At 37.8% G+C, this 12,167-nt stretch overlaps 1 protein-coding gene across 1 annotated transcript in view; it reads left to right on the top strand.

Moving 5' to 3' along the window:
- Window positions 1–12,167, top strand: part of opcml (opioid binding protein/cell adhesion molecule-like) — a 388,855-nt gene that overhangs the window by 363,583 nt on the left and 13,105 nt on the right. The gene's annotated exons all lie outside the window — the stretch shown is intronic.

Raw genomic sequence — 12,167 nt, 5'->3', positions numbered from 1 at the left:
ATTCAGAGCTCTGGTCATTTGCATGGGCATATTCCTATGCCATTAAAAACCATGTGTGTCGAACTGAGAAACCAGGAGCTTTTTCTGGCTATTTGTACATGCACATTCTTTGCCAAGTTTAACATTTTTTTCTATTTTTTTTTAATATACCACATTATTATTTTTATTTTTAAGTTTTGTGAAGGAAAAACTCCACCAGAACCAGGTTTAGGGAGGGGCAGTCATCTGCCGTGGCATTACAAAGACACACTGTGGAAAAGAGCCAGAGTGTATAAACAGATACTGAGTAAAAAAGGTGAGTGGAGAAGAAACACTCAGTACATTATGGGAATCACCCAGCAGCCTACACCTATTACATCATAACTAAGGGAGGACTCCAAATCTAAACCGGAAGCTGAGGAGCCTGAAAGCTGAAGGCTCTGCCTCCCATTCTACTTTTAAATACTCTAGGACCCACAAGCCCACGGTCTGATAGGGAAGATCTCTAATGGGGTGATACGGTACTATATGGCCATTAAGATAAGATGGGGCCTTATTATTCAAGACATGGTATGTGAAGAGCAGGATTTAAAATTCAACTCTGGATTTAACAGCCAGGCAATGAAAAGAAGCCAATGGAGGAGAAATATGTGCTCTCTGTCTTTCTCTTGCATTTTGGATGAACTGAATGTTTTTCAGGGTGGTTTTAGGATATCTTGATAATAGCAAATTTCAGTAGTGTGGGGGTTTTTTTTATGAGAGAGGAGACAAATATGTTCCAATTATAAGTTTTCACAATTTATTATCAAAACGGTTCATTTAGAAGCAGAAAATTTGAGGTCATCCAGGTCTAAATATAAGAAATTTCCCTAATTTAACTAATTGGTGTGTGTTATCTAGCTTCATTGATAAATAAAGGTCGGTATCATCTGCATAGCAGTAAAAATGTAGACTTTGCCTTTTAATGATACTGCTTGAGGTGAGTATGCAAATAACAGAATTGGTCCTAGCATGGAACCCAGTAGAACTCAATAACTAGCCCTAGTGTGTAAAGAGGACTCTGCAGATGATCAGCTGTTTTACAACTCCTTTTTCAAGATTTTTATAAACACAAGGACGGTTGGGGATTGACCTATAATTACTTAAGACAGCTGGGTCACGTGATGGCTTTTTGAGAAACAGTTTAACTACTGCCAGCCTGAAGGCCATCAGTAAATATCCAATTAATAGAGAGAATTTATCATATTTTTTAAGGTTGAAACATTAATTAATGGTATGACTTTTTTAGCAGTCTTGTAGGAATGGGGTTTAAAAGACATGTTGATGGTTTCAAGGAGGTAATCACTGAAGTTAACTCAGAAAGATCAGTTGGTGAAAAAGACTTGAAATAAATATAAATGGTACGGAAAAGTAGTTGGAATGTTATGTATTGGTACATCTGTAATTTTTTTCTAATGGTTAAAATTTTTTTGTAAAGAAATTCATGAAGTCATTACTAGTTAATTTGCCTCTGGTCCATTATGACGCTATCAATATCAGTATCAATGTATCAGTATCAATGTGAAAAGCTCTACAGATGCATAACCAAATCTTTTCCACAGCTCATGAATTATTTTAGGATTGAGTTAGGATTGAGAATGGATTATTTACCGGTGTGCAGCGCACCAGAAACATGCATGAAATGACAGGAGGTGCATGCTGCTCCACATAATCATGCTGTAAGCTACTCTACATCACGGACCAAGTACCTTACTGATGGTTCATCTATTCCACCAGCGTTGGACATCCTCAAAGGCAGAAAAACTGCCAACAGCTTCAGGTAATTTATGTGTACACTAAAGCCTTGGGGACCAGTTACCATTCGTGGACTTTCTTCTCAAATGAGACATCCACTATGTGTTTCAGAGTACTGTACTTAAAGGGCCATCTCCAGTGACAGATTCTGGGTAAATCCTTACCATACTGCTGAGAGGACATCTTACAGAGAGGACACCCAGGGGCTGAGCTCCTGCCTCCTCAGTAGGCTTTGTGAGAAAGCAGAAAATCAGTACTATGAAGCTCAACAGGCTGTTATAACGAGACCATGTTTCCCTTGCAAAACAAGTGAGGTGCTGGTAAAATTTCTCCTTGTAAGCCTGAAAAGAAACTGTGTATTACAATTGATGCTGATACCCAAGCCAGATGGACTGTGTAATCATTCTGGAGTGTTTTCCTCCACTTCTTTTCTGGTATTACTGCATATTGTGTCAAAGCAGCACACCAACCCCCACAGGCGGTAGGGCTCAGTGTTGGCATATTGGGATGAAAACTCTCAGGGTGAGTGCTTGCCCAAAACAGAAGGGTCTAATATTTATTGGCTATACCTTGAAAAACCAACATAAGAAATTTCTAGGTATCTGGTGGTTAAATGCTAATTTGCAAGTAAGCATCATGTCAATCTATCATTGTGAACTGTGAAATAAATTGGGTCAGAATTCTGAGTTTGTATTTCCTAATAAAATACAAAATTGAGGGGATTTAAATCCATGTATGGAACATAGCAAACTTCTCCTTTTTTAAATGAAGAAATATCTGAAATAGAAGCCTACATATATTTTTGTATGGGTGACTGTCTGGAGTGCTCAAGAGAGGAATATCCATCAGCATTGCCTGCTTAGCATCAGCCAGCCAACACAACTCCTAAATCGACCACTGCTTCTTATTCTTTGAAGGGCGGGATAATTGGCTCAGCAGAACAGCTGCAGGGGGAGCAGCAACAGGACTTTCTTTCTTTTCTTTTTTTTTTAAACAGGTGTCTTATTTACACTATTCTAGTTGTTCACGCTATGGGAGATATATACTCTGTTACCTTAGTTATAGCATTAGTAAAATAATATAGCAACAGAGATTTTGTTTTTTTAGCTTTTTAGCTCTCTTTTTCAGAGAGGATGCTCCTAAATTTAAGATTTACTATTATTGTGCTGGACATACAAGTTTAGTTTTTTACTACAAGGCCCCTGACACATCCATAGTCATGCATATATGCATGACTATATATACCCACTCTGCAATAAATAAAAACATTTTTTCCATAAAAAAGACTAGCTGTTCATTTCAGTGAATATATAATAGGTGTAAGATTTCTAATCCTGTGTATATAAACAAAGCTTCAAATGTTAACATTTTAGAGTTATATTCACAAAAAGCCGTGTTTCAGATAGTCTTTTATAATGTTTGATTGCTTGGTCTCAGTTGTAAGAAGCGCTGTAATAAAAATAAAATGTGTCTTTGCGAATCGTTCTTCTGACCCCTTTTTGTGGTTTAGGTTTTTATACTTTTTCATCATAGTATGGTCAACCATTAAGGTGCAAATCAAATATGACTGCTTTTATTAAAATTAAAATTAAAATTGATTTGAATATTTGGATAAATGTGTGTTTGTCTAGAGCTCAGGTGCATGACAGGCTAACTGTTCTGTGTGGGAAGTTAGGCTCAGAAATGCCAGAAATGGTATAATGATACAGATAATTGTAATCAACGTTATGTACTGCCCAATAAACAATATGTATATAGTAGCGTGGTGGTGTGGTGGTTATTTTTATACACACACACACACACACACACACACACACACACACACATATATAAATATATATATATATATATATATATATATATATATAACTGTTTTCACTTTGTCATCATGAGGTATTGTATATAGAACTTTGGAATATGGATTGAAAATGAAAGTTGAACTGTGGAAGAATTTAATACTGTTTGATTGCAATGTATCTGAGGCTAGTGTAGGACATGTATGACAACAGTGACACGTGAGACAATGGTGAGGTGTGCAATAAGAGTGACAGATGGGTACATGTCAGATTGGGATTACATCAGGGATCAACTCTGAGCCCCTTCTTGCATGCAATGGTTACAGGCAGGCTGCCAGATGAAGTCTGGCAGGAGTCTTCATGGAATATCGTTCTCAGACGACATTGTGATCTGCACTGAGAGTGAGGAGCACGTGATAAAGAGCAAGGCAGAATACATGAGTTTGGTGTGTGATGGTGATTTTCCTCAGTGTAGTGTTTTAGACTGTAATTTCTACTTGGTTACTTCTATAGCAGTAGAATCTGTGGGTGCAAGGTATGCATGACAGGACAATTATCACAAATGTATTACAATATGCAATGTGCAATAATAGTATACATCTATGCATAGGAATAAACTGTTCCACTTTCAGAATAACAAGATGTTTCTCAAACATGTCTTTGCAAAAAAAAAAAAAACTGATCACTAAAATATCATGGCCATATGTGTAAAATCCGATGGATTCTGTCTGATCTCATAACAAGACATGAAATAGTCATGAGAATTAATCTATTTCTTATGTTAATGCATGAAGATTTTCAAGTTTTTTTCAAGACAATTAGCATAATTTCCTTTGGAATTAATAAAGTATTTCTGATTCTGAATTATGAATGTAAAGTATTTCAGTAGGAACTATATTTTCTTTGGTTTGCACATATTTTGTACAGACAAGGTTAAAAGAAGTGGCAACACAAACCATGAGATTTTTTTTTTTTTTTACCTAACCCCAGGTTTTTTAATGATTAACTAAGTTGTTTTTAGTTCAGTTCAGTTCAATTCAATTTTATTTTATTTATATTACACCAAATCACAGCAACAGTCACCTCAAGGCGCTGTATATTGTAAGGTAGACCCTACAATAATACATACAGAGAAAAACCCAACAATCATATCACCCGCTATCAGCAAGCACTTTGGCAACAGTGAGAAGGAAAAACTCCCTTTTAACGGCAGAACCAGGCTCAGGGAGGGGCAGCCATCTGCTGCAAGAGTTGGGGTTAGTTTTAATAGCTACAACTAACAACTAACATATTTAACTAACTTTTTAAAATAACACAAAGACTCGAACATGGGTCTCTAGTGGGAATGGTTAAATCTCTATAACTCCATAGCTATGTCATCAAGACCAACTACCTTTTTTTTACTGCACCTCCTTCCCAGCTCCTAGCCAGTCCTGCCTACCTAATTAACAATAGTCCTTTTGTCCTTCCTTACTGTCCAGCCTCATGTACTACTCACTATAAGCCTTTTCCTTTGCCTTTCCCTCCTATGTCTTTGTTACAGTTAGGCAATGCAAATGTAAAATAGGCATAGTGAAAACAGCAACACTATTATCACTATCACTATTTATCACTACTGCAACATTTCAAAGACTTGTTTTTGCTATTTTGCTTGTAATTTAATTACTTCATCTGTTTTTTGTTTTTATATATGTTAGCCCTGTGAAGTGGTGACCTGTCCAGGGTCTACCCTTCCTCTCGCCCTATGGTAGCCGGGATAGGCTCCAGCCCCCCCCATGACCCTGAAGGATAAGCACAATAGAATGGATGGATGGAAGGGATGGAATGGATGGATTTTTTTTTAGTTGTTTTATTCCTTTTTATTGAAAGCCTTCAGTTTTGGGCTTGAACAACTCCATTCAGTGTCTGAAGTGGAAATGCGAATGACAGTCACATCATCTGCAAATGCAACATTTGCAATAATCACAGCAATGGCTAATCTTAACAAATTTTCCATTTTTCTAATTTTCCTCAAACTTCCAGGTTTTAAGTCCCCAAAACAGCACAATGAGCAATATGAAAAAGTAGATTCACTTAAGTCTAACTTAGAGTTCATTCCCACAAGACTTAAAATAAAAATAATTAAACAACAGAAAACTGCAGCAGTAATACTCTCCATCCACTATACATGAGACTAGTGCCACCACAGCAACTCTTCAGGAGTGTGATAATTGTTAGAGACTCAAGGGGCATGTGAAGCAATCCATTATTCCATGGACATAACAGTACAGCATGGATTGGAGGGTAACAAACCACCATTTGAACAGATCATGCCCAGTTCTTCTGCACAAATAGCTTTTACACACACACACACTTCAACTTAATTTGCTTTTAAAGCACTTTAAACAACTTGCTTCATTCATCCATTAACACAAGTATTTTTTCTATGCTGTTTCTATGTGCCTCCTGTCTAACACTGACACACATTCATAGTTCAGTAGATGCATCAGAGAGCAACATGGGGTTAGTATCATGCCCAAGGATATTCGGCATGCAGACTGGGATCAAACCACCAATCTTTCGGTTAGTAGGTGACCTGCTCTACCACCTGAGCACCAGGCATCCCAAAAGCCTACTTATCTCTTCATTTGGTGTCAGACATATTGCAGCTGCCACATTTCTATTGAAAAAAAAAAAGCTAATTACGTAACCAGTGGATAATCTGGTTCCAGTGAAGGTAGAGGACAAAGGTGTTGCAAAAGGATTTGCCTTTACTATGTCATCTCCGTTAAAACCTAACTGTGTCACAGGATGTACCAGCACCTGCTACATATATTAGCAGTGAGCAGGGGAAACAATGAGAGAAAAGTGAAGGTGGCCATCAAAACAGATAAAAACAATGGCAGATACAACAAAACTTTAGTGCACCCTTTAACACTTAGACTAATGCCTCAGGCAGAGGTACTGGTGGAATGTGATGGCGAGGTGAGAGGAAAGAGAAAGGCTATTGACTGGTATCAGCAGGAAAGTGGTCCTGAGGGAGACACCATTCTCAGTGGGGCAGCTCGAGAGTCTAGCTGTCAAATGGACCATAGAACCTTTCAAGTACTCTCTGCTGAGTATAGAATTCAGCTTTGACCACCGGACTCTGTGATAGTTTGACTCCGTTAGAAACCATTAAACTTTTGAATTGCCTGCTATCAACACAGACACCAGGTATTCATACTTTTTTCAGGCAAGTAACTTCCTGTCCTACAACCGTGGTCTCTAAAGAATCACCAAACCAATCCACCACAGCAGACACATACACAAGCTGTGTATTCTGAAATACGTCAGCTATTATGGATGTGAAAAGGACAGTTTAGATGCTGCTGTGTGATTATTACACATTAAATTACATTTATTGGAGATAAAGTATCTAAATTTCAGGAGCAGGACCACGCCTTCAAACACGCTCCTTCCGGTTATCATGTATATAGGTTCACCCAGTTCTGCAAGCTGTTTGTTCTCATTTATGTGCTACAACCTCCCTCCCCTTTTCAATTCTTTAACTACTTCTCTTCTATTTAGTACATGGGGATCTGCCAGGCCTGGGAGCCACTGCCAGTCCCCTTCGAAGCCTTCCCTAAACCGCAGCTCAATTCATGTCCAAGCCATTCACTTTTATCTGTCAAACCTCAAATGAGGACGTGGGCCCAGTGAGTGAATTATGATTAATGGACTTTACATTAGCAGTTTTACAAAGCTTTAATTCCTTTCTTGTCAAGTGGAACGTTGTCTGAAAGATTTTTCAATAATGACAATAGTGACTATTATTTGATCAATCTAAAAACAATCCAAATGATGTATACTGCTCAAAAATTAAACGAGATGCTGAAAACACATCACATCTCAGTGGAATAAAAACAGTCATATCAATTCCATCCTCCAAAAACTGCCTGCGTACTTTTGCCACATAAGCCTATGATTGTACACCAGGAGGGACCTAGGACCCACTCCACCAAAGTAGAATCTGGCAATGGGTCCAAGGAATTCATCTGGAACCCTAACAGCAGTCAGGGAGTGATTGTGTAGCCTATAGAGGTCTCTGCATCCCTCCATGGATATGCTTACTTAGACCATCACTTACTTAGACAAACACTGACCCACCACCAAACCAGTCACGCTGAATGATGTCACATCATTTATAAAATTCTCCATGGCTTCTCCAGACCCTTTTACGTCTATCACATCAAAATCTGCTGTCATCTCTGAAAAGCACTGGGCACCATTCAGGTAAAATGTGGCTTCACAGTGTCAAACAGTGAGCACAGAGCTCACTAGAGGATGCTGGGCCCTCAGGCCACCCTCATGAACTCTGTTTCTGTTTGTTTGGTCAAAGACACACATACCAGTGGCCTGCTGGAGGTCATTTTGAGAAGGCCAAAGAGAATGACAATTTTATTTATATAGCACCTTTCATCACATGAAAATCAGTGTGCTTAACACAGAAAATGAAGACATAAAGCAAAACAAAACATGTAGGCCTTTGTGAAAAGAAAGGTTTTGAGTCTGTTTTTGAATTTATCCACAGATGCAATTCATCCCAAGTCAGCAGATGGCTTGTTTGAAAGAACAGTACCACATCCTGTTCCTCCTTGCACAAAAGATCCGAGACCAGCTCTCATTGTTTATTGCCTGTCTCCTGGAATCTTCTCCATGTTCTTGAGAGTCTCCTGGAAGGCATAGCAAACCTTCTGGCAATGGTACACATTGATGTGCCATCCTGGGGAACTTAGACTACGTGTGCAACTTCTGTAGACATTACCTCATGCTACCAGCAAGTGAGACTGACCCTAGCCAAATCCAGAATTTGTAAAAAAAAACCAAAAAAAAAACCCCTCTCTTTTAAAAGTGTTCCTTAAGTTTTTATGAACAGTGTATTAAAAGCTGTGGCAGGTTACGCTTCTTACTGAATACTCTGTACTCTGTACTATAACACATAATATTTCAAACTGTGCAGTATTCGTTTAAGAAGAAAGTCAGTTACTTTACCAGGAATTCAGTTATTGATTTCTTTCAGAATTTTTTAGGCCAGTTCCCATTTTATGAGGCTACTTTATCAAACATAAGCTAAAGCTGTTCGCTGTGTTGTGAAAAAGAATGAAATGTTTGTGCCCTATTGGGAGAGGCGTTTTTTCTTCTTCTTTCTCTTTCAAGATGTGTGCTGTTGTACCCCAACTAAAACACTGACAAAATGTGTTTTGGCCGTACAAAATTGTGTCATCTATAAAGATTATTTTTTGTTTCCATTCAAAGTTAAAGACCTCTGAAACTATCACTCTTTATTAGTGAGGAGTAAACTTACAGATTTTTTAAGTAATTTAGTCCATCATTTATTTATTTTTTTGTTACAATCAGTGTTGGGAAGGTTACTTTTAAAATGTATTCCACTACAGATTACAGAATATATGCCCCAAAATGTATTTTGTAATGTATTCCATTAAGTTACTCAATGAGAGTAACGTATTCTGAATACTTTGGATTACTTAATGTATTATCATGCTTTTTACAACTACATGAATGTACTATTGCTGTGTGATTTATTACTATTACTGAAGGTTACTCGCCATACCAGTACGAACTAGATTTTTAAATCTTAATATAAAAAGAGTAACAGTAGGGTGGAAATTAGGTAAGGCTGCACTTTTTGCAGCGATCTTGTATAGAAAACTATTCCACACGTATATAAAACAGGTCGCGGCTCCGAACCGCAAAGGCGGAAAAACCATAAAGGGACCTCTGGCTAATACGTCGGGTTCCGTGTTGGGCTCTTAGCCGAAAACTAGCTTTACTTTGTTGTCTGGGTCAACTTTGCTAGCGAGAGACAGAGAGAGGCTTTTAAAGGCTGCTCCAACGGAACTTATTGTTTCCAAGGAAAACACAGTCTTAATAGCTTATTAAGACTGAAAGTAAGCTATTAGTAAGTAAGTTATTAAGACTGTCAAGTCTTAATAACTTACTTACAACTGGGCTCATCAGGCAGGCTGCAGGGGTTACATGCTTCCATCTCTCGTTGCTGGTTGGTGACAACTCGTAGTTTTTCTCCCTCCCTCACGCTCACAGGCACATGGTAAATGGACTGATTCTTATGTAGCGCTTTCCTACTCTCCCAGAGTACTCCAAGCATTGTATACAACATGCCTCATTCACCCCCACACACTTCTAAACTCAAGTGCAAACTAACCAACATTCACACATATTCACACATCGGAGGGCAACTTGGGGTTAGTATCTTGCCCAAGGATATTTGGCATGCAGACTGTGGAAGCCAAGGATCGAACCACCAATCTTCAAATCAATAGCTGATCTGCTCTACCACCTGAGCCACAGCCACACAGGATACGGCAGTCCATTCTCCCTGAAGCACGGACTACACTGCCCATGAGGCTACATTCTTTAGGGCTATGCCTGTAACACTCTGTCTATTGCCTTCATATTAAATAATTGTTTGAATAATTTTTAAAAATATTTCTTCATGTCATTATGCAACTAGGGGTGTTATGGGCCGCGAGATTGAGACCCAGGCATTAGAGCCTCTTAATGCGTGTTTTGTTTGGGTTTCCACCGGCAAGGTATAACCAGAAATAGAGAGGGCATAGCCTAATATATGAAACAGGAAAAGACCGCTGTGTAATCCATTTATTTCAACAAAGTAACTGTATTCTGAATACCACCCTTTTAAACGGTAACTGTAACAGAATACAGTTACTCATATTTTGTATTTTAAATACGTAACAGCGGTACATGTATTCCTTCACTCCCCAACACTGGGTACCATACCATCTTAACTAACTGATCTACTGTAATCTTTTTACTAAAACTGCACAGAGTGGTGTCTAGACAGCAGAGCTCCTTAAGCTAATAGCTAATATTACAACAGTCATCCGGTCATGCTACACTGACACTGATGCTGTGCTGGAAATGTGACCAGTGATGTGGGAGTTGGTGTTAATGGTGATTGTTTTTATATTTATATAATCTGATTAATACATAATGATTGTGACTCTTTTGTTTTCATTCAGCTGTGTGATTTAGACTGACATTCAAATTTTAACACTTGAACTGGAGCCGTGTCTTGTCATTATCTTGCACTTTCAGTATAGTATTGTTTTTTGGCTCTGTAATAATGAAAAAATAACATACCTTTAATCTCAGTGTATTGTGATGGTGTCAGAGGCTAAATTGTTTCTCAAATGTGTATGAATTATTTGCTGTCGAGACATGTTGCTGCTTACAGTGCTGTAAGAATAAACACGCACATACACAGACACTCATTCACACACAGTTCTGAAAAGTCTTAAACACAAAATAAGAATCGTTCTATAAAACGGAACACAAAAAACCAAAAACACAACAAAAAAGAAGTAACATGCATCTATGTTTTTATTAGATGCTTTAAGCAAAATTTAGGCTTTTAACAATAATAAAGTACAGTGTGGTGATACTATTTTGCTGATTTGGCCACAAATATTATTTACATTTGGAAATTTGGATACAACTTGCCAGACTGATTTAAATTTAACCACTTTAGTATGAACAAAAATGCTGAATCCCCAAAGTAGTTCAGTAACATTTTAAAAAAAATAAATAAATTATTGTCCACCTTATTATTAACTTAGATTTAGTGATCACATAGAATACCTAAGCTTTTTCCCGCATAGAGAAATATGTGATGCAAAAGGGGATAAGGACTGGTATTTATGCAGAGCTTTTTTTTAGTCTCCTTGAATTCCCAAAGAACTCTACACTACAGTGCACAAACATTTTATTCTATGCAAACAGTGCTGGAATTTTCTTAGCAAGAATCACAGGAAAATCATCAGCATTTAAGCAATTTTAACCAGTTATGTTAATTAGAGTCGTATTTCCCTGAATTTATAGAGTTTACATGAAAATGGAAAAACAGATTACATAATAAATTACACAAATCAAGAATTGAGTTCACATTTGTAGTTACCCACCAATGGGTGGCACTTGTTTTCCATCTTTCCATCATTGAGATCTCAGATAGTTCTATTTAGTAATTTAACAGCATTTTGTCACTAATCTACATAGTTACAGTTGATGAAAATGTTAATTACCTGAGTTCGCAGTTCCCTGGTTTCATGCAAGAAGCTGATTATCCCTAGCCCACAACCTTTTTACTGAATCCCCTGCCAGCTGCAGCAGTGTCTGCAGCTGAGGATTAAAAAAACATAATGGCATTATGCTAATGTTGTGATATTGCTAGATTGACATTTCTACTGATTGGGATTAGTGCTCCTATCCATTTTCCCACCCACACAGCAGTGGCTTAAAGTCTCTTTCTCTGCCATGAAAACATGCTTTTAACATTGTTGGTGTCAGGGGTAATTCATGGTGTTCCTCAAGTGGGCTTGTTTTAGTGCAATTAGTGTATTTTCTTTGTGTATTGAGTGCATGCCCTGAGCTGTCTGCCGTCTGGAGATGTTTGAGAGAAAAAGAGGGTTTTCCTGTTTCTGGGTTCTCTTTTCTTTAATTAAGTTTTTTAACAAGGATAATCACAAGTTTGTTCAATCTGTTAAGTTGCAACAGACCATTTGAAAATTTACCATTATC

This window comes from Pelmatolapia mariae, linkage group LG10_11 (genome assembly GCF_036321145.2).
Source record: "Pelmatolapia mariae isolate MD_Pm_ZW linkage group LG10_11, Pm_UMD_F_2, whole genome shotgun sequence".
Classification (NCBI taxonomy): Eukaryota; Metazoa; Chordata; class Actinopteri; order Cichliformes; family Cichlidae; genus Pelmatolapia; species Pelmatolapia mariae.
This window is presented reverse-complemented; position numbering and strand designations above follow the sequence as displayed.